Below are 18,892 nucleotides of genomic sequence, written 5' to 3' on the forward strand. Positions count from 1 at the left end.
GGATCTTCTAGACACCTGTCTATCTTAGAACTCAAGGGTCAAACTATTGACATCCCCTCGAGCAGTGTGCATATTTTTAAGATTAGACACCCATCATTAGCTGCATTTAATTCTCCCCATTGTTGTCAACTCAAATTTTAGCAATAATAATTACTTTTGTTCCCTCATAAACTAGCATTGTCGTTTTACATGTGTTTTAAACTTGTGTATATATTTACCATGATTCCCATATTCACACTTTTCACTCTCACAACTTACATAAACCCTTACATTCATATTCTCTGCAACTTCTCTTCAAACTTTATCTCCCTCAGTAAAACATGAATCCTCAACAACAACAAGTGTTCGAATACTCACAAGAAATGAAGGCTATTGAGCAACAAGTTGAGGCCTCACAATAAGTTGCAACCCAAACTGCTATGCCTTCTACAACGACCTATCAAGAACCTCATATTCTTGATCGCTCTTCTCACATCAACCTTTCTACTCCGTTTGAGAAACTTAAAGTATTGTGTGAGATGTTGGTTGATTTCGAAAATCTCAAAAAGAATGGTATGGATTTAACACAAGAGATGGAGAACCAAGGGTGGGAAAACTACTTCAAATGTCTTTATGGCCCCATTTACACATTCCTGGTGAAGGAATTCTAGAGATTCGCTGATTGCGATGATCATTTTATTGTGTCCTATGTTATGGGCATCAAAACAATGATCACAGAGAAATCCATAATGAAGCTTCTGAACATGGAAACAGTTGCAGGAAGAAGAATCTATAACATAAACCCTAGGGCAAAGTATGTGTCCTAGGAAGTTATCCCCACCATATTCTCTCAGAACCCTGAAGGGAAATCCTCCAAGAACAAAGAGCTTCATCAGCATCTGAGAGTTTGGCTGAAGATCATTCTGGGAACAATCCATCATCATCCTTCTTCCAGCTCCTTTGACTACATCAACATTGACCAGAAGTGCATTTTATATTGTCTGCACAAAGGGCTAAAGATGAATCTTCCCTCCCTCATCTTCAAGTATCTAAGGGATTCCGTTAGAGACACCAGAAATAACATGAAACCCAAAAACTACATCCCTCTAGGAAGATTAATTTCTGATGTTCTGATAGAGAGTGGGTTGGTGGACCATCTCATTTCCCTTAATATGATTGAAGACGTCACTTTGGACATGGGGAAGCCTCTGAACGGGAGAAATCTGAAGATCATGGGTTTAATTGATAAGGTCAGAGTCAAACCCACAAAGGACACCTCCTGGGAAGCTCTGAAGGATCAACAGTAGATATCAAATAGGATGTATCTCTTCTCTAAGATTGATACCCCAGAGGTCATCTCCTGCTACCTTCACGATCTCGAAGCCCGGGGCATTTACATATTTGGCTTCAGCTTAGATTGGCTACCAGATCAACCACCTAACTTCATGAAGAGGAAGACAAAACCCTATATCAAGGAGAAGAAGAAGAAGAAGAGTCCGAAGTTGGATGAATCTTTAGCAACCCAGAAGCAACTTGTGCCTCTGAGCTCTTTAGCACCTAGTAAGTCCTCAATCTCAGAAGTTCCTGATATTTCTGGTTCTTGGAAAATACTCTCATCACTACCTCAACCACCCTACCATCTCTCCCTCTGAACCTACCATTTCTTTACCTACACTTTCTAAACCTCAAACTTCTAAACCCCATACTTCTGACCCTAACCAATCTTCGCCTCCACTACCTCAATTCAATCTCACAACAACATCTATCCCCGTATCTGAAGCCATCATGTTCAACGAACCCATATCACCCCCTTCCTCTACTCCTATTTCCCCTCCCTAGTACAACTTAACCTCTACCTCTGAACATTCAGATATACCTTACCAACCTCCCTAACTCTTGCAGAACTTCAGGCCACAACTGACTCTGAAAAGACTCAATCTGTACTAGAACCTTCTAAGACCATTCCACCTCCCTCTGAACCCACTTCTGAACCTTCTGAACCCATTCACAAACCTTCTGAACCCACCTCTCAAACCTTTGAACCTAACCTCACTCTTCTTACCATTGATAAGGCTTTTGCCAAGTTCTCAAAGAACTCAACTTCAAGACTCAGGCAGCTATCTAACGAATCCAGGGTCAGTGATAATCCTTCTGAAGTATGGACTCACTAGAACGGGTTTCTCAGGTGGATGACATGTGATGTTTTTAAGCTTAAGGGACTTTCTGAACAAGTCAGAAATGACTACATCAGAGGTGTTGAAGAGAGGATGGAGGCGCGTCTAGTGCAGGAAGCTGCTGAAAGGGCATAAAGTGAAGCTGAAGAAAGAGTTGATGTTGAAGTTATTACTAATGAGGCAGCTGAGAAAGCTGCAGCAGAGGTTGAAGCTAAAGCAAAAGCTGAAGCAACACTAGTCACTGAAGCTGCTCACAAAGCTACAGAAGACGCTGAGAGGACTAATGAGGTTGCTCTGACTCGATGTGAGTCATCAACATCTGACTTAGCTCCTCTAGTCTTCAAGACTCTGGAAGACCTACAGAAAGAACAACAACTGGTCAGAGCCAGACTCGACCAGCAGGATCAGGTCAACTCCAGCATGCAGAATCTGCTTGCTCATCTACTTCAGAGGATGCCTCATCCTCCAAACCCTTAGGCACTCTAGGATTATTTGCTTGTAATTTTTCTAAGAGTTTTTTTTGCCTCTAAGGACCCTTTTTTTCTATGTTCTTCTGTTTTGTATCTCTCTGACTTTTCAATGAAATTGTGCTTTCTGTGAATTTATCATTTGTGTTTTTGTTAACTTTTTTTATTTGACAAAAAGGGGGAGAAATGAATAGAAGCCTTTATGATGAAATAACATATATAACTCTCAGAATTCACTGCTTACATTCTGACATTAAAATCAATTGTGTGGTCTAAGTTGTTTTATAGAATCTATCTGAACAAAGAAAGAAATGAATTTGTATCTGAGAAACAAATAAAAATAAGGCAAGCAACCTAAGAAGATCTGGTAAGAAATCCTCTACCCCAAAAACATTATTGATACAATTGTATATAAAAAAATTCCAAGTATCAGACTTAGGGGGAGAGTGCTAATCTCAGGGGGATTTATTCTAGATCTGACTCTAATTCATTTAAATCTGTATATTTATAAAGTACCATTGTTTCATCAAAAGTCTGAGTTTCTGTCATCATCAAAAGGGGGAGATTGTTAGAACAAGATTTTGATTCTGCAATGTATCTCTAAGTTTTGATGATAACAAATAATGAAACAATTTGGTATCCTAATAATTTTCTCTAAGTGTGCAGGTTTCTAAGGTAAAATGAATATGAGGAAACGGGGAAACAAATATCTAGGATCTGATGTAGTCCAGAAAATCTGAACCAGCACGAAGAAAACAAATCTAACTCTAAACAAGAACACTTCTAAGAAGCAATCACATACAAAATCTGAAGCTGCAGTTTAACTCTAATATCTGAAGACTCTACATCTGAAGGTCATTCAAGATAACATCTTAATACTATTTTACTCTACACCTGAAGATCATTCAAGATAACATCTAAAGACTATTCAAGAGAATATCTGAAGAGTGCAAGACTCTGCTCAAACACTCTGACTCTGCTCACTTTGATTCATGCTTAACACTCTATCCGACATCACTGGACCAGAAAACTTAATCAAGAAGCATTCTAAGTACAATACAATTCTCTTTAAGGAAACAATGGACTATGTTCCAAGACTGCTATGGAAAGGACAAGGAAGTTAATACCTTTAATTCCCATGGTTGGCAAGAAATCTCCAATGATTTCCCTCCAACGGTATCATCCCAAAGTACTACATAAAGGCCTCATCATAACATGCTGAAAAAAACCTGAATCCATAACATATCAATCTACAACTCTCAATCAACAACATATATTCATAACTCTCATTGTAATATTCAGTAATCACACAAGAGTTGTTGCTCATATTGTGTGGTCATTGTCTCATTGTTCTTAACTTGTCTTCATACTGCTTATCTAGAAGCGTTAAGAAGCTCATATTGTGTGGTCATTGTCTCATTATTCTTAACTTGTAATTATCAAAATTTGTTGATATTCCTCAAGTGACTTCTTTAAGTCTGTAGATTTGAGAGGGCTAAGAGATTGTTAAACTCTTAGACGTTTTTGTAATATATTAAGATTATTGGATTAAGTCTTTATTGAAGGAGAAATCACCTTGGCTGGGTGGATTGGAGTAGCTTTGATTTTCAAGCGAACTAGGATAAACTCCTTATGTTATTAGCATTTATCATTGTTTGTGTGGTATTGAAAAAAGTTTTTAATTACTATAAAAATAATTCAAACCCCCCTTTCTTGTTTTTCTCTACCTCATCAATGCCTGTTCTATTTTTGTGACTTGACCCGTCGAAGTATAACCTCTATGGGTTCGTGTCGACCATGTTTAATGATGATTCGACTATTGCATGGTCTACGATAAAATCTGCCACTATTTGGCCTTTAACATCCCTCAAAGGCATGTATGTTAAAGAGAATTCAGTTATTGTTAGGGCCCATTTCCCAATTCGACTATGTAGAATGGGTTTAGACAACATATGTTTAATAACATCAAAATGAGACAAAACATAAACATCAACTGGTTTTATATATTGATTTAATTTCATACATGAGAAGTATAATCATAAGCACAGTTTTTCAATCATATTGTATCTAGTTTCAACATCTATTAAGATTCGGCTGAGGTAATAGATGGGTCTTTCGACACCATTGTCATCCTCTTATGCTAACATACTTCCTAGGGTCGTATCCTATGCAACATTATATAACCTCATATTCTTATTCATGCTAGGTGGCAATAAAATGGGAGGCTTTGTGAGGTACTCTTTGATGGCATCGAAAGCCTCATGTTGCTCTCGTTCCTAGTTAAAATCACTTTTCTTCTTGATCTTGAGCAATGGAGAGAAAACCTCCATCTTGCCACTTAGATTTGATATAAATCTTTTCAAGAAGTTTATCTTCCCCAACAAAGACCTGTTTCTTTGTTGAAGGAGGCTTGAGATCCAAAATTGCTTTCATTTTGTTTTGGCTGATCTCGATGCCTTTTTGGTGCACCACAAAACCTAAGAAGTCTCCTGCATGTACACCAAAAGCACATTTAATGGATTCATTTTTAAACCATATTTTCTCATCCTCTCAAATGAGCGTCGAAGATAGTCCAAATGACCATTTTCAAATGAAGATTTTATCAAAATATCATCAATATATACCTGCATGAATTTTTCAATAAAATCATGGAATATGACATTCATGGCTCTTTGATAGGTTGCTCTTGCGTTTTTAAAACCAAACAGCATCACAACCCATTTGTATGTTCCCAAAGTTCTGGGGCATCGAAACGCCATCTTGGGAATATCATCTTCCACTATGAGAATCTGATTATAGCTAGAATAACCATCAAGCATACTCAAGTATTCAAAACCTGCGGCTGAATTGACTAGCATTTCTGCCACTGACATCGAATACTCATCTTTTGGAATTGTGTTGTTTAAGTCTCTAAAGTCTATACAGACTCTAAGTGTTCCATTTTTCTTGATAACATATACTATGTTGGCTAACCATTCGACGTACCTTGTAATTTCGATGAACCGGATTTTGAGCAGTCTTTCGATCTCCTGCTTAATCATCATTGTGATTTCTGGACCAAACCATTGAGGATGCTGCTTTACTGGCTATTTTCCTGGATGAATATGCAATCGATGCTCTACTACGCTTCGATTTAGGTCAGGCATTTCACCATAGTCTCAGGAAAAATAATCTTTGTACTCTTTCAATACTTCGATCAGTTTAGCCTTTATCTTCGACCCCACTTTAGTGCTTACATAAGTTGGTCTATTTATGACCCGATCTCCTAGATCTATCTCCTCGAGTGGGTCTTGCACTTCCATTCTCTACACCTCATTTAATGGGTCTTTCTCAAACCCCAAAGGCTCATTGTTATAAATGCAATCTAGCCTCCGACTTTCTGAAGCTGTTGTTTGGCCTTGTTGGCCATCTTCATATTCTTCAACTTTGGCCTCGATAGCCAAATTTTGTAGTTTCTCAGCTTCTAGTGCCCATTTTCTTCTGTTCTCATCCAAATAGGCCAAAATTTGAGCCAAACTTTCTAACTCAGTAGTCAACTTCATCGACTGCAGGCCACCCCGTAGGTGGAATTACCATTTTAGGCCCAGTTTCCTCTTTAGCATCCCAGATAAATCCATAAGCAGAATCTAGATTCAGGATACGTCCTATGTTAATAGAATCCTTATTCATCATCACAAGGCGCGATATTCGCCAAATGTTGGTCGAAAGATTTCTTCACGCCTTTGGCTTCGTCGATCTTGTAATAACTCTGATCAACTTTGATATTCTCCACAATGCCATCTTTCCTCCAGATAATTAACCTCTGGTGTAAGGTTGTTGGCACTTCCCCTATTCCATGGATCCATTCCCTTCCTAAGCGAAAGTTGAAATTCGCTTTAGAGTTTATCACCATGAACAACGTCGATCGTGTGGTTGTGCCGATGGCTAGTTCGACTTGGATAACCCCAAGTATGTTATTGGTTTTTCCTTTATAATTGGATAAAACCATGTTGTGTTGTCGGATATCAGCATCACATTTTCCCATTTTCTTAAAACAAAGTATGAGGCACTAAGTTGACAACTGCTTCTCCATCCACGAACACTTTATTTACTTCTACTTCGTCGACCTTTTCCCTTATGAACAATGGTTTCAAATGATACATCATTGCTGGACTAGGCCTTTCAAAGATAGCCTTTTGTTCCTCCACTACGCCACTGTTCATAACATAGTAACATAATGGTTTGTCTTCAGCAGTTTCATCTGGCATGAAATCCTCATCTGCTTCAGAGACTTCTGACACCATATCATATTCTGCAGGCAATACCGACATGATGCCGCAGTTAACGACAAAATCATCACCATAAGTATCATCGTTAGTGATAACATGAAATAATATCACACTTTTGGACTCGATTTAATTAAATTATGTTATTATTTGTTTCAATTTATTTTATATTATTCGATATTACTTGGTATTTTTCCTTCTATTTATTCCAGGCAACATTATTTGAAGCATACGTGAAAAAGAAGAAAAGGAGGTGCAAAAAGATGATAAGAAGCAATTTCCACTAAAGCCCAGCCCACAACTATCAACTAGAAGCGTTGAAGCTGTGACGACCGCCACACAAGGTGTGACGAGCGTCACGCCCCCCTGCTTTGTGTTACGAACGTAACACATGGTGTGACGGACGTCACACCTCCATTCCTATATTTTTGGGTTTGACGCGTAACAGAAGACGTTCATCCTGCTTTTTCGCTTGACCAGTTGACGTGAGGAAACCTACTGAATGGAAGAAACGGTCACTTGGTGGATTGATATAAATAGGACCAATTGTGGAACCCTGATGCTCTCGCTCAATTTTTCCAGTTTTCAGCACAACATTATTTTTATTGTTTTTCTTATTTTCCAGCACTCTACTTACCTAGCAATTTTTATTTCCTTTTCTTTTCCAGTCAATTTTGAAGCATTCAATTAATTTTCTCACAATAGTTTCTGCACCGGAAACTATTGTGTAATTTTTACTGGATCTAACCTTACGTTAGATCATAGTATTTTATTCCTTCGCTTTTATTTTCTTGTCCGATCGAAGATTGTAAGAACAAATCCAACCGGTTTGTGGTGGAGAGTTCAAGCATCGAAGCTAGGAATAATCAAGACTTCTATTAATTTTACAGGTTCTTTAATTTTATTGTTTAAGTTTATATATGCTCTGCACTGCTATTTATTTATACTGTCTGTCCGATATGGCTGTATGTAAGCATAATTATTATTTAGGCTTGTTTAGCATGTCTGGCTAAATAAACTTATATATCGGTATGTAAAGTAAGCGGAATGAAGGAATCAAAACTAAGTTGGTTTAATTTTGTTTAAAAACATAATCACTCTTTTTATGGTCTCAATTTACAGAGTTAATACCAAGGTTTTTATACGAGAGTAAAAGACATAAAGAAGTTAAAATCAATAGAACGACGGTTTGAGCTTTTAACTGGATAGTGTAAATTGGACATTAATTTTAAATCAGGGCGAAAGTAATTTTTAGAGTTAATTAAATTCTAATCATTTTCAAAAAGTATTTTTAAAGGTTAAATGTGAGGACGAGAGTTAAGCATTTAAGTTTAATTATATAATCTAAGTCAACAAAGCGAGAGTTTGAGACAAGGGTGTTTAAATGGTTAGCATTTTCTTAAAAAGAGTTTCTATAGATTCTATTGTTTTCAAAAAGTGATTTTGGACTTAACTAATTAGTGACAGCGCACGTTAATATAAAGTCATAGTCTATTCAACAGAGCGAGAGTTTGAGAAAAGGCTTTTAACTCAATAGTGTCTACTGAAAAGATTTACTTTAAAACTACGAAACCAACGAAGATTTGATTCCCTAATTACGACGAACTGCGTACCGATATCCGCTTATTCGATATTTAATCTAGATCTTATTTTAGTTTTACTTTTCCCCCTAATCAACAAAGTATCATCCGCCTTAGCTTTACGAAGTAACCTTAGAAAATGGTATATCAATTCATAAGTCCCTGTGGGATCGATATCTTTTATTACTACGCGATTAGACTGTGCACTTGCAGTTAATACCCCAATAGACTCATAAAGTCGCGATCAAGTTTTTGGCGCCGTTGCCGGGGACTTTTATTTAGTCGATATCGTAACTCTTCCGTTACGCTGTAGAGACTAAGGCAATTTTTATTTCTTTCTTTCGTTGATTTGTATGCCACATACTCGCTCACAAGGCGAACCGTATTACTTACGAATCAACGACGTTGAACGATATCTCCGAGTCTTACGACGAATTCGGGAGTATCGTGCTGCAAACAATCTTCCTCCAATCGAAATTCCTGATCTCAAAAATCTTCTTCCTTCGCCGATACCCGAGATGGCAGAACCAGCTCGTACTCTTCGAGATTACGCCGCTCCATCGCAAGACGAGCCGCATTCGACTATTGCTCCACCCGCAATCGAAGCAAACAACTTCGAACTTAAACCTTCTCTGTTACAGGCAGTGCAACAGAATCAATTCTCTGGAAATCCTACCGAGGATCCAAACCTTCATTTATCCGTATTTGTTCAATACGCTGATACTGTTAAAGCTAATGGTGTCACTTCAGAGGCAATTCGACTTCGTCTTTTTCCTTTCTCGTTAAGAGATAAAGCTAGAAGATGGCTTCAGTCTCTTCCTTCCAACTCAGTCACCACATGGAATGACTTGAAGAAAGTCTTTCTTGCCCGATATTTTCCTCCAAGCAAAACAACTATGTTAAGAGCCCAGATAAATGGATTTAAACAGAAAGATAACGAGTCTCTTTTCGAAGCCTGGGAAAGATACAAAGACATGATGAGACTTTGTCCATACCATGGTCTAGAGGACTGGTTAGTAATTCATACCTTCTATAATGGTCTCCTATACAACACAAGATTAACAATAGACGCCGCCGCAGGTGGTGCGCTTATGGATAAACCTTACGCTGACGCTTATCAACTTATCGAAAGCATGGCCCAAAACCATTATCAGTGGGGAAGCGACCGAACAATGGTAGAAAAACCTCAAACGAAAAGTGGCATGTACAAGATAAGTAGCCTTGATCATGTTAATGCAAAAGTGGATGCTCTTGCCCAGAAAATTGAAAGTTTAAATGTATCACCTCCAGCCGCCGTGGTTTCCGTGACTCAAAATTGCGAAGTCTGTGGAATCCAAGGTCACACTCCTACAGATTGTCAACTCCTAACAGGAATCCAAGCAGAGCAGGTGAACTACGCACAAGGAAATCCTTACTCGCATACCTATAACTCAAACTGGAAGAACCATCCTAATTTTTCATATAAGAGCAACAATGCCTTATACGCACCAGGACAAGCTCCCAATCAAGCCCCAACTATACCACCTGGATATCAAAAGTCGATCCCATCTACACCTAACAATAACGTTCCTAGGAAATCCAACTTGGAAATCATGATGGAGAACTTCATAGCTTCCCAACAGCAAACCAATAAAGATTTCTTAAACCAGAATGTACACACTAACGAACAGATTAAACAACTAGCAAGTAAAGTAGATGCCTTGGCTACCCATAACAAAATGCTGGAAACACAAATCTCACAAGTAGCTCAACAACAAGCGCCTACTGCTGCCCCAACTGGTACATTTCCTGGACAGCCCCAACCTAACCCGAAAAGCCACGCTCATGCAATTATATTAAGAAGTGGAACATAGGTAGAAGGACCATTTGATCCAAGAATTGAAAACCAAAACTCTAAAAAGTCAACTGAGGAAGAAAATAAACCTAAGGAAAAGGAAGAGAGTAATAAGGAAACCGTAGAAAAGAAAGAACCTTATGTACCTCCACCACCTTACAAACCACCTATCCCTTATCCTCAGAGACTAATTAAAACCAAAGACGCGGGCCAATTTAAAAAATTTGTTGACCTACTGAAACAATTAAACGTCACCATTCCTTTCACAGAAGCTATTACACAGATGCCCTCGTATGCTAAGTTCTTAAAAGAAATTCTTTCTAATAAAAGGAAACTTGAAGATAGCGAAACTGTTACACTCACTGCTGAATGTAGTGCTATAATCCAGAATATGCCTCCAAAACATAAAGATCCTGGTAGTTTCTCTATACCCTGTCACATAGGAAAATTTGTCATAGACAAAGCTTTATGCGATTTAGGAGCCGGTATCAGTGTTATGCCCTTGTCCATATGCAAGAGACTTGAAATGGGAGAATTAAGACCAACTAAAATGTCTGTGCAATTAGCAGATCGTTCCGTTAGATATCCTGTAGGAATTCTTGAAAACGTTCCCGTGCGCATAGGTCAATTCTACAATCCAAACGATTTTATAATTATGGACATAAGAGAAGATGAAGTTACCCCCATTATATTGGGAAGACCTTTCTTAGCAACAGCTGGTGCCATCATAGACGTAAAACGAGGACGACTCACTTTCGAAGTAGGAGAAGAGAAAATTGAGTTCATTCTTTCCAAATTTTTGAAAGCACCTGCAATAGATGACACATGTTACTTCATGGATATCATCGACGAATGCATAAAAGAAACAGAGTTAGAAAATGACAAATCGTCTGACTATCGTGTAGAAGACAGACTGAACCATTGTTTAGCAATAACACCGGATCCTATGCAATGCCTTAAGAAACCAACCCTCAACTTGAAAACACTTCCCAAAAATCTGAGATATGAATTCCTAGACTCAGAACTTGAACGACCAGTGATAGTTAATGCAGACCTAGGAAAACTCGAAACCGAAAAACTCCTACATATCTTAAGAAAATATCCAACCGCACTAGGTTACAACATCGCCGATCTTAAAGGGATAAGTCCTTCTACTTGTATGCATCGCATCATGCTAGAAGAAGACTGTAAAACTTCTAGGGAACATCATAGGAGACTAAACCCGATCCTGAGTGAGGTAGTGAAGAAGGAAGTAACGAAGTTATTAGAGGCAGGTATCATATATCCTATATCTGATAGCAAATGGGTTAGTCCTGTACACGTAGTGCCAAAGAAAGGAGGTATAACAGTTATCGAAAATGAAAAAGGAGAAACTATAACCAAACGAATCGAATCGGGATGGAGAATGTGCATTGATTATAGAAAGCTAAACAAAGCAACCCGAAAAGATCATTTTCCTTTACCATTCATAGACCAGATGTTAGAACGATTAGCAAAGCATTCTCATTTCTGCTATCTAGGCGGTTACTCAGGCTTCTTTCAAATACCAATTCATCCTGATGACCAAGAAAAGACAACATTCACATGTCCTTTTGGTACCTTCGCTTATCGACGAATGCCGTTTGGCTTGTGCAATGCTCCTGCAACCTTCCAAAGGTGCATGATGGCAATATTCGCCGATTTTCTCGAAAACATCATGGAAGTCTTTATGGATGACTTTTCCGTATGCGGACAAAGTCTCGAAGAATGTCTTGAAAACCTAGAAAGAGTTCTAGAACGATGTGTAAAAGTAAACCTAGTACTTAATTGGGAAAAATGTCACTTTATGGTACAAGAAGGAATTGTTTTAGGACACATTATATCAAATAGAGGAATTGAAGTAGACAAAGCCAAAATAGAAGTAATCGAAAACCTTCAACCTCCGAAAACTGTGAGAGAAGTACGAAGCTTCTTAGGACATGCCGGTTTTTATCGACGATTTATTAAGGATTTCTCTAAAATAACTAAACCTTTAACCGGATTATTAATGAAAGATGCTGAATTCATCTTCGACAATAAATGTTTAGAAGCATTTCAAACGCTTAAACAAGCATTAATCTCCGCGCCCATAATGCAGACTCCGGATTGGAATGAACCATTCGAAATAATGTGTGACGCAAGTGACTACGCCGTAGGCGCTGTTTTAGGACAACGAAAGGATAAAAAATTTCATGTCATATATTATGCAAGTAGAACTCTAGATGAAGCACAAATGAATTACGCCACGACCGAGAAAGAACTTCTAGCAGTAGTATTTGCACTAGATAAATTTCGTTCTTACTTGGTCGGAGCAAAAATAATCGTTTACACTGACCACGCTGCCATTAAGTACCTCCTAACAAAAAAGGACGCTAAACCTAGACTCCTAAGGTGGATCTTGTTGTTACAAGAATTTGATTTGGAAATCAAAGATAAAAAAGGAACTGAAAACATAGTAGCAGATCACCTTTCTAGACTAGAAAATCTGGAACCAGAAAGAACATCGATCAACAATGACTTCTCGTACGATAAACTTATAGCTAATTTGGAAGAAAATATAGCTGATGAACAAGTAGAGACCACCTTGGCTGTATGCGTTACACCATGGTACGCCGATTTTGTCAATTATTTAGCCGCCGGAATAGTTCCACTTAATTTATCCTACCAGCAAAAGAAACGATTCTTCCATGACATAAAACATTATTATTGGGACGATCCTTTACTTTTTAAAAGAGGCCCCGATGGTATTTTCCGTCGGTGTATACCTGAAGAAGAGATAGAAAGTATAATCCAACATTGTCATTCCGCTCCTTATGGTGGAAACGCAAGTACGTCCAAGACCTGCTCTAAAATCCTACAAGCCGGCCTTTATTGGCCAAACATATGGAAGGATGTGCATGCTGCTGTCAAGAAATGCGATAGATGCCAACGCACAGGAAACATATCTAGACGTGACGAGATGCCACAAAAGGGCATTTTGGAAGTAGAGATTTTCGACGTGTGGGGAATAGATTTCATGGGACCTTTTCCACCTTCTTTCGGTAACAAGTACATACTCGTAGCGGTTGACTACGTATCAAAATGGATTGAAGCTATAGCTTCTCCAACAAACGACACACGAGTAGTAACTAGACTCTTTAAGAATATAATCTTTCCAAGATTTGGTGTCCCAAGGATAGTAATTAGTGATGGTGGATCGCATTTCATATCTAAGATACTCGAAAAACTATTGTTTAAGTATGGTGTAAAACATCGAGTCGCGACACCTTACCATCCTCAAACCAGTGGACAAGTGGAAGTGTCTAACAGAGAAATTAAGCAGATATTGGAAAAAACAGTCGCCACGTCAAGGAAAGACTGGTCATCAAAATTACCTGAAGCTTTATGGGCTTATCGAACTGCTTACAAAACTCCCATAGGAACAACCCCATTTAGGCTTATTTATGGAAAATCTTTCCACCTCCCGGTAGAATTAGAACATAAGGCCTATTGGGCTATTAAAAATTTAAATTTAAACTATAAGGCCGCCGGTGAAAAGCGAATCCTTGATATAAACGAATTAGAAGAACTTAGACAAGACGCATACGAAAATGCCAGAATCTACAAGGAAAGAACGAAAAAATGGCATGATAAGCGCATATCAAGGAAAACTTTCAAACAAGGCGATGTAGTCCTATTGTTTAACTCTAGACTTAAGTTATTCCCAGGAAAACTACGCTCTAGATGGTCAGGCCCTTTCCAAGTCACTAATGTTTTCCCTAGTGGAGCTGTGGAAATTAAGGAAAAATCTATGGAAACATTTATCGTAAACGGGCAGCATCTGAAACATTATCACTATGATGAAAACAATGAAGACTCGCAAGTCCTGCACTTAGACGTATTGTCTCCTAAATCTATAGATTAACATTTACTAGTTTTATGTCGAGCTTGCGACATTAAACAAAGCGCTTCATGGGAGACAACCCACAACTTTCTATTTTATTTTCTATTTTTATTTTATAATTTTTTCTTCTTTGATTATCCCTTTTGATTTTATTTAGTATTCATTCTTCATTTATTTTATTTTATAAAACTTTTCTTCTTTTCTCCTTTCGGCATCTGGCCAAATCCTGACTAAATTCTTGTTTTTCTTTTCTTTAGTTAATACTAACCTGATGGGACAAATTGATCGTATGGGTATCAAATTCAGAGGGAAAGCTCAGAAACAAAAGTTTGAAGCACTAGCAGAGAGAGAGATGCTACCTAGTTTCTATGCTGATGATTGGGCAATGACTGCCCTTGGACTAAGAGAGAGTGTCATGTGTCTGCTGAGTCAAATAGGGTGGGAAACCACTCCTATTTGGAGACAATTTGTCACTTACCGGAGGCTAACTCTAGAATTCCTTAGCTCCCTGATCTATCTACCCAGCCATGGAAAAGGAATAAGCAGAGGTTTCATTCAGTTCAGGATGTTCAATATGGAGTATCAATTTAATATTCAAGACTTTACTAACCTTTTAGGGTTTCCTACCTCTTTTGATACATTCACTATGAGCCAAGAAAACCTTTTTTAATATAGAGAACTTGAGATTTTTGGGGAAGTTTAACGGGAAATGACGACCCTGAGGAGCATGAGTTTCTTTCTGGAAACATACATAACCCAGCTTTTCATTATTTCCATAAAATCCTATCACACACTCTTTTTGGGAAGAAATCAAACATTACCACGGTTTCACGTGATGAACTCTTCATCATATTTTGTGCTTCCCAGAACCGTCCAGTGAATGGTGCCACTTATATGTTGGCGAATTTTGACCGCCTCATTCTAGATGACCGAGCACCAATTCAAATAGGCGGATTGATAACCATGATTGGTAATGCTATCGGATTACGCCAACCCATGCTTGACTTGAGCCCTTTTTGTGGCATTGTGCCTATGAGTATACCCTTCCTCTTCAACACTATGTTTATAGGAAACCTAGGACCTGAAGAGTTTGAGCTAATAATTAACAACCAAGTTCTTTGCCAATTCACCTTGCCTAGCCCGAGGACTAGTGTTCATAACCGAAACAATTGGCTCTACAATCTGAATGGAATACCTTCTCCTGTTAGATCTACTGAATCCATCCAAGACTATGAGATTTGTGACGACCAGATTCCTTATGCTGAGTCTGACCCTCAGACACCATTTGATTATTATGATATTGACTCTCCACCTCATCCTATCCCGACCGAAGAGTCGGCAATACCTGATCTTAGACATCATATGCCCGGAACTGATTATAACACCGTCATTCAAGCCTTGATGTCAGAACAAGAAGCCATCAGAAAAGAGCTAACTAATATGGGACATGAATTTCTGGGATACATGAGCAGTATGACAAATCAATTCCACGAGTTGCTAAACCGTGTAAATTCCTTTGCTCCTCCGGCCAAAGATCCTGCAAGTGGCTAGAAGTTTTTTGTTAATTAGTTTTAGTTTTAGGCTATTTATAGTTTTGTTTCACATTACTTTTAATCTTAGTATTTGTTTTTTTCCGCATATTTGCCTTTATCTTCCAATGTTACATTATGGTTATTTTATGAAGCTATTGCATTATTGGTTTATTTTATTTTATTTCGATTTATGCAATATCTACAATTATCAATAATGATCTTTACTGTATGCTACTTACATAGCCTATTAGAGAAAATATATATTTACACTATAGTGTAATAAGTAGCATGCATGGTATTTCTAAAATATATCAATAGCAAAATAAAATAAACACAAGCAAAACAAAACAAAAACAATAAAATAATAAAAACATATTATGAAGCACCCACGTAAGTGACCGTTGCAAGCTGACTGGTGTGACGAGCGTCACACAAGCCATCACGGTCGTCACGCAAGTGCATGTGACGCCCGTAACACCTTCTGTCACGAGCGTGACAGCTTCAGAATAGGTGAACGTTAGTGACCGTTGGGGACACGACCGTTACCCACCCTATTTTTTATTTTCCCCATTCATTCACCTTTACTCCATCCCAATCACATTCATCCACATTTATTTTCCTTTCACCCACTCATCTTCCAATTTCCAAAAACTTTCCCTATAAATACCTACACTCCATTTCTCCCTAAACCACACCATTCTAACAAACAATCTCTTTACAAATACATTTGCATCCTCTTTCCTTCTTTCAACCCACCTATCAATATGGCGGAAAACCAACAATTCAGAAATATCATCTTCCGATCCGAAGATGATAACTATCAACAAAAGCAATTTGATCGGTTTCAACAACGAGGTGTCGTCTCTACCAGGTATCCCGATTTAAATTGTTTACAAGAATTAGGATTACTTCAAGGTATACAATGGATGCTTAGGCTTGCTGATTTAACCTTTCTTTGCACACACAATCAACCTACCTACCCATCACTCACCTTAGAATTTTTAAGTTCTTATTCTTACACCACTCCAACCGGTGAAGACGAGTACTTAACCGGTACCGCAACTTTCCGCATGTTCAACACCGAGTACTCATTATCCTAGGATCAGTTGAGTGCCATGCTACAGTTCCCTGTAGGAGACCGAGTCCACCCTAGAATCCCTCCGAACTCACAGTGGCCCATAAACGCCTTCGACCTCTTTAGAAAAATATCCAATGTGGAAACCGATAATTGGGATGTACTACTTGCTTCCCACATACACAACCCAACCATCCGGTATTTTATCCGCATTCTGCAAAACACCATTTTCGGTCGACCCAACAACAGCAAAGTCAATGCCAAGGAATTATTCTTCCTCCACTGCGTCTTTGCAATGGATACACAGGTAAACGCCGCTTCTTTCTTATTTCACCATATCCGCACCCTGTGTGCTAGTGGCCGCCAACCTTTCGTGATTGGAGGATTAATAACCTCCATAGCACTTGGCTTAAATCTAGGGGACCGACTTCAAAATTTACAAGCTCTCCCACCCCTATTTATGGATATAAGCTATTGTCGCTCCAGCCGCTTAATCAAAAATAGGGTAGGCGGAAGGTATTATCTTATGGTGAATAACCAAGAAGTCCCAAGCGTTGTTTTACCCAACATTGCCCTCACAGATGTCACCAACCCCGACCGATTCATCTACGACCTTAATGCTCCCGAAGCTACCGAGCCTACACAAGTAAACCCGGCCTCGAACGAGTTTGAAGAAATGGAGCAAGGTGATCAAGGTCTTGAACAACAGTCAGCCCCGCTTAACCCTTCCGATAATGCAACCGGTCCATCCTCCCAACGTCGTCGAAGAAGGCCAACAACTAATGATGACATCATGGATGCTATTGATACCATGCATGCGCAGAATACCGAAGTGATGCAACTGATGCGCCAGATGCAACAACAACAGGAAGCGAGGAATGCAATAACCGACCAGCGGTTCACTGATTTGCTCAACAGGTTTGATGACTTGGAAGTTCGTCAACGATCACCGGGCCCGAGAACAAGAGGACGTCGGCAAAATTAAGCATATTTATCTATTTATTTCCTTTCTTTTCGCTTTTCTCTAAAAACATTGGGGACAATGTTTCATTTAAGTGTGGGGGGTAAAAACTTTGTTTCAGTTATAAGTTTCAGTTATGATTACTCCTCTTTCAACATTTCTTTTTCAAATATGTATTTCCCTTTTCATTGTTATTTCCCTTTCATTTAAATATTTATCTATATAATATATATATATATATATATATATATATATATATATATATATATATATATATATATATATATATATATATATATATATATATATATATATTTATAATATATACTTATTTTAAAGTTAAGTCCCTAGTGTGAAATTTTTTTATTAACTATTCCCCTCAATTTTCTTGAGCCATAACAAAAATTCAACACACTCAATAAGTATAAAGGTTGCCTATTTTTATCAAACTTGAGTAAAATTAAGACAAAAATTATTACCGCCCCAACGCTCTAAAAACCTCAACATGTTAGATCAGAAAAGTACCTATTATACCAATCCCTTGAACTTTTAGTTTTATAGTAACCCCGAGTAGTTTATACGAGAAGTCGGCACCATCCTAATAGCAAACTACGTGGAGAGCCGATGAATATAAGTGAATGATTCCCAAGACAATATATTAGAAAAAATCAGGAAATGCACTAATTAAGTTAGGTGATCCTTACCCGATCATTTAATCCAAAGGTTGCGAATCCTACAAAAACATTGTATGAACGATCCATTGTGAGTTGGTTCAGCGGTTTCTGGTGCTGAACTTGGTAGGGCGGACTACGGTCCGATCCCCCGCAATCTGCAATGGACTAAATGACGAAGTTATCCAACTTGTGTACCAGAACTTCAAGCTAAAAAGGGGATCAGAATCACTAACCGGTTACTCCACTATGTGCGTGAAAAGATAAAGGGCTTAATGTGATTTCGCTAGAATGAAAACGGGTGAAATAAGAGTAAAGGAACTAGGATAGCTATATTAGCGTGACTCGAACTGGTTTGCATAAGGTGGGGTTATCTGAGGTTGTAACGGTAGTTGTTGATGTTACGACTAAGCTCAGGCTATTTCTAATTGAGATTCACTTGCAATCTAGCGC

General features: G+C 38.3%; 1 non-coding gene across 1 annotated transcript; it reads right to left on the reverse strand.

Moving 5' to 3' along the window:
* Window positions 1-9,361: 9,361 nt before the first annotated feature.
* Window positions 9,362-9,468, reverse strand: LOC127134170 (small nucleolar RNA R71). The gene has a single exon (XR_007807928.1). It is a non-coding gene; the product is annotated as a small nucleolar RNA R71 (small nucleolar RNA).
* Window positions 9,469-18,892: the final 9,424 nt, after the last annotated feature.

Source organism: Lathyrus oleraceus, chromosome 3 (genome assembly GCF_024323335.1).
Source record: "Lathyrus oleraceus cultivar Zhongwan6 chromosome 3, CAAS_Psat_ZW6_1.0, whole genome shotgun sequence".
NCBI lineage: Eukaryota > Viridiplantae > Streptophyta > Magnoliopsida > Fabales > Fabaceae > Lathyrus > Lathyrus oleraceus.